The 5,040-nt window shown below is 36.9% G+C and overlaps 1 non-coding gene across 1 annotated transcript; it reads left to right on the forward strand.

The window, feature by feature from the left end:
• Window positions 1-674: 674 nt before the first annotated feature.
• Window positions 675-777, forward strand: LOC116669080. Its single transcript, XR_004326468.1, has one exon. It is a non-coding gene; the product is annotated as a U6 spliceosomal RNA (small nuclear RNA).
• The last annotated feature ends 4,263 nt before the right edge of the window (window positions 778-5,040 follow it).

The raw sequence follows: 5,040 nt of genomic DNA on the forward strand, positions 1-5,040 counted from the left end.
CAAAATCCTGTGAGATGCTTGTATAAAAAATACGGATTCTGTGAGAGTCTAATTTTATAGGTTTAGGGTGGGGCTCCAGAATGACTGTGATGCTGCAAACACATAAAATAACATTTGGAAACTGATGATTTTATCCGGCTTTATAATTTAACACAGGAGGCGACAGAGTTAGGAAGCTCTGGCAGCTTGCTCATTGTTGCTACATAGTGACAAAACTGCCCTGGAAAATAATGTTTTTGGAGGGAGATGGAGGGAGATTATAAGTGTTTAATTTTATATTTTCATTCTGGTAAGTATTTTTAAAAATTTTATTATGAAAAATTTCAAACACATAGAAATATTGAGAGACTTTTCATAGTAAACCACTTTTTAATGACCATTTAGACTCCGCCATTAACATTTTACTATACTTGCTTTATCACATATCTACCCACTTTAACCCATTCCTCTATTCATCCATCCCCAATCTATCTTTTTTTATGCATTTCATAGTAAATTGCACACGTTAGTACATCCTCCCAAACACTGCATCACGCTTAGGAGGTAATTTGACTTCTCATCTTTACATGGTATCACACACTTTTCATAAGAAGGGCAAGAAAACTATAAAGAAAGCAGAAGTAAGAAAAACAGTAAAAATGTGTAAGAGAAGGAAAGTAAGAAACATTGGCACAGTGCTCACTTCGGCAGCACATACATTAAAATTGGATACAGAGAAGATTAGCATGGCCCCTGTGCAAGGATGACGTGCAAATTCAGCAAGTGTTCCATATTTTTTCACTTTGCTGTACACCAGAAACTAAAACAACATTGTAAATCAACTATACTGATGATAAAAAAAAAATTAAAAAGAAATCCTGGCACATTTAAAGATGATTACCTACAATTTTTGAAGTACAGAAAACCACATACAAATCTAGTAAGTTTGTGCAAATTACTACAGAGAGTAATTTTTTAAAAAGAGTACCTCCCAGATACGTATTAACTTTATGAAGACTGATCTTTGGCACTAGACCCAATATTTGGAGCTAGCATGCTATTGTTCCTTCTGACAGCATTTCCCTCCTAGAAATCATGATATTCACATCCTAAATATACACATCCTGTAACAGCCCTAGATCTGGCTTCTTTCCAGGACACTAGGATACCAGTGATGTGAAATAAAACTGAATCTTGAAAGATTGGGGGAATTCAAATTCCTTCCCAGTAATAAGAAACAAATGTGGACTATGCTTCTGTTTTCTCCTGACAGTGAAAATTTTTTATTAAAAAAAATTGTGATAAAACACATATAAAATTTTAATCATTTTAACATTAAAAAATTAAATCTTTAATTTTTTGAACAGTTTTAGATTTATAGAAAAATTGAGCAGATGGTACAGAGAATTCCCATATAGCCCCTCCGCCTGCAATCATTTCTCTTATTATTAACATCTTGCATCTAAATGGCATATTTTTTGTAGTAAATGAACCAATACATTCTAATAGGTGTGTCGTGGTATGATCATAACCATTTTTTTTTAAATTTTAAGATTTGGCTTTTTTCAGCTCTTCATGACTCTGGCATTATCCCAGCTAGCAGAGAGAAAGGAGCTCCCCATTGTAACCATTTTTAAGTTCACAGTTCAGCAGCATTAAGTACATTCACATTATTGTGCTACCATCACCACCATTAATCCATAGCACTCTTTTCATCTAGCATGACTGAAACTCTGTAACCATTTAACAGCTCCCCATTCTCCCTTCCCTCCAGCCTCTGCAACCACCATTCCACTTTGTCTTTAAGAATTTGACTGTTCTAAGTACCTTATGTAAGTGGAATCATGTGGCATTTGTCTTTTTGCAACTACCTTATTTCACTGAGCATGTCCTCAAGGCTCATCCATGTTGTGGCATAAGTCAGAAATTCCTTCCTTTTTAAGACTGAATAATATTCCTGTGTGTGTGTGTGTGTGTGTGTGTGTGTGTGTGTGTGTGTGTGTGTGTGTACACACACATATATATACATATGTATAATATTTAGCTACGAACACGGGTGTTTCAAGACCCTCCTATCAGGTCTTTTGAATATATCAGGATATATCCAGAAGTGAAATTGAATATACTCAGAAGTAGAATTTGAATGTATCCAGAAATGGAATTGCTGGTAACTCTATTTTTAATTTTTTTTTTGAGGAACCACCATACTATTTTCCACAACAACTGCACAATTTTACATTCTCACCAACAGTGCACAAGGGTTCCAATTTCTCCACATTCTTTTCAGCATTTATTTCCTGTGCTTTGTGTTTGCTTTGTTTTTAGTGGTAGTCACCCTAATGAGTGTGAACTGGCATCTCATTGTTGTTTTGTCCTGAGGGTGAATTTTAATGATACCTATACTGGCTGTCAATATCAGGCCAGATAGAAGGAGTTCTTAGTTGATCAGCCTTTCAGTTAGAAATTGTTAGAACTTCATGGTACTCTGCTTTGGGACAAAGCAAATATCCCTGTAAATTTCAGCAGAGAAGTTAATTGGGCACCAGGGTATTGATTTTCAATTTTTATTTTTTTAGTTTAGAGATTCCCAATTGTCACTAAAGTTTTTTTTCCCCCTGAATTTAGATTCTCTTATCATATCAAGCATTTGCTTTATGCAGTTTTGTATATGGCCTAAGTGTATGTGTGTGTGTGTGTGTGTGTGTGTGTGTGTGTGTGTGTGTGTGTGTGTATGTCTGTATTGTGGGTTTTACTGGAGTATGTTAAAAAATGCCCAAATTCTAGTTCCTGTGGTGTGACAGCCATTTACTCAGAGTCTCTCTAGTACTTCCTAGGGATAGTGTTTGCTGTGTGTGCTTCAGAATCAGTTTTGCCTCTCTCCCTGCTCCTACATGGTGCCAGACCCAGGCCTCCACTCAGCTAAAGCCCCTGCTTACTCCTCTGCCAGTCTTCATCTTGCAGTTCTGGGACAGCTCGTCTCTTTTAGACCTCAGCCTCTACTCTTCCTACTAGTGGCTTCCCACCACCAGTGGCTGCACAAGGGAAATCGAGGGGCGGGTGGGGGGTGAGAAACTCTGTCCTCTCTCTCTTTATTATTTCTTTTCCTTGCCTTGTTGCAGTGACTTCCGTTAAGTTCTAGAACTTCCAGTACTGTGTTAAAAAAGAGAGGTGAGTGGATGTCCTTGACTTGTCCCTGATTTTAGAGGGAAAGCATTCAGTCTTTTACCGTTTTTTTCTTAATTGAAGTATAGTCGATTTACAATGTTGTGTTAATTTTTGGTGTACCGTATACTGACTCACTTATACATGTATTCCTTTTCATATTGTTTTTCATTATAGGCCATTACAAGGTATAGAATATAGTTTCCTGTGCTACATGGATTAGGACCTTGTTCACCTATTATATATTTAGTAGTTAGTATCTACAAATCCTGAGCTCCCCATCCTCTTTCCCTCCTGGTAACTGTAAGTTTGTTTGCTATGTCTGTGAGTCTGTCTCTATTTTGTAAATAAGTTCATTTGTGTCCTTTTGTTGTTGTTGTTGTTGTTGCTGTTTGAGATTCTACTTCAGTTCTACTTCATTCATTTTGAGTATGCTGTTAGCTGTAGGGTTTTTTGTGGAATTTTTGTTTTTTTATCAAGCTGGGGAATTTCCCTCCACTTTTAGTCTGCTAAGAGGCTCTTTCTTTCCTTGAATGGATGTTGGATTTTTATCAAATGCTTTTTCTGTATCAATAATGCCAGCTTTTTGAGTCCACATTTCTGATTCCTGCAAATTCCTCTTTCCAGAATGATTGTGGGAATTTCTACTTCCTTTAGGTGATCGCTACCCATGCCCAAAATGGTTGGGCTGGAGGCTCTCAAAAGGCTATCACTTCAAAATAGACCTGCCATGAAAATCAGTACGTTTTCAATGTCAGGAATATTTGCTCTCAACTCCATGTGCAGAAAGACATCGACAACACAGTTGATGCTAAACTTCACTCTGTCTTGCCCAGTTTCATTTTCACGAACAGTTCCAGGAATCTTACCCAGGGTCCTGAAACACTTCACTGCTGTCCGGTGGGGGGGGGGGGGGTCTCAGCAAGTACTCAAACAAAAACACTCCCCAAAACAAGGAACAAGTTACACTAAAGAGCGCTCTTTGAAACACTGGCTTTGCAGGATTCTGTGGTGATATGAATTTATGAGATGTTGATAAAGGAGTTTAAACAGTATTCTTTATCCGAAGAGGTCTCAGAGCTTTTGAAATGATAATATGTATTATAAATCTCCTAAGAGGAGAAATACAGGGGGAGTTCTTTCCTCAATTTTTTTGATTATGAAAGTGTTTTATTTCAGAACATCTTCTGGGTCATGAGCTTTGGAGAATGCTGGTTTACAGGTGAAGGGTATCTAAATTCACGGGAAGAAATATTTTTTGTCCCAACCCCAAAAAAGTAATATAGGCTAACAGAAAAAAATTTGCCTTTTATTCTTTTCAATATAGTACAAGATTAAAGTAAACTAAGTTTAAATTTAGTGTTTAGGTTACTAGTTTGTTTTTCCTACCAAAAAGATGGGGGGCTTGATTTGCATCAGAAGCCTATTCAGGGGAACCTTTCATATTAACAGAAAAGTTCGCCCCAAATGGGTCTTGAGAGAGAAAATCTTTGAAATGCTAGTTTATAGTTTCAGCCTGTGTCCTGAGATTTAAAAACTGTTTTGGAAGAATGCCCCCAGTTACATTTAGATGTGATTATTTGTAGTCTTTTTTTTTTTTTTTTTACTGCAAGCCACTGAAGTTTTGAGCAGGAGGGTTAAGTTAGGAGTATGGCTTCTGGAGTCAAACAGCCTGAGTTCATACTCTGGCTTGTTGTTATCCCTGTCCTCACAAGTGGTGAGATCTCAGACAAGTCATTTAATCTCCCTGTGATCTCATTTTTACAGTTTACAAGTACTTTCACAAGTACCTGTAACAACTCAAAGTAAGGCAAATAATTTGATCATCTCCATTTAACTCTTGGTGGAACATTCTCAGAATGTATAAATTACTTGTCAAAGTTCACAGATAAATGAAGC

This window comes from Camelus ferus, chromosome 15 (genome assembly GCF_009834535.1).
Source record: "Camelus ferus isolate YT-003-E chromosome 15, BCGSAC_Cfer_1.0, whole genome shotgun sequence".
NCBI classification, from domain to species: Eukaryota; Metazoa; Chordata; class Mammalia; order Artiodactyla; family Camelidae; genus Camelus; species Camelus ferus.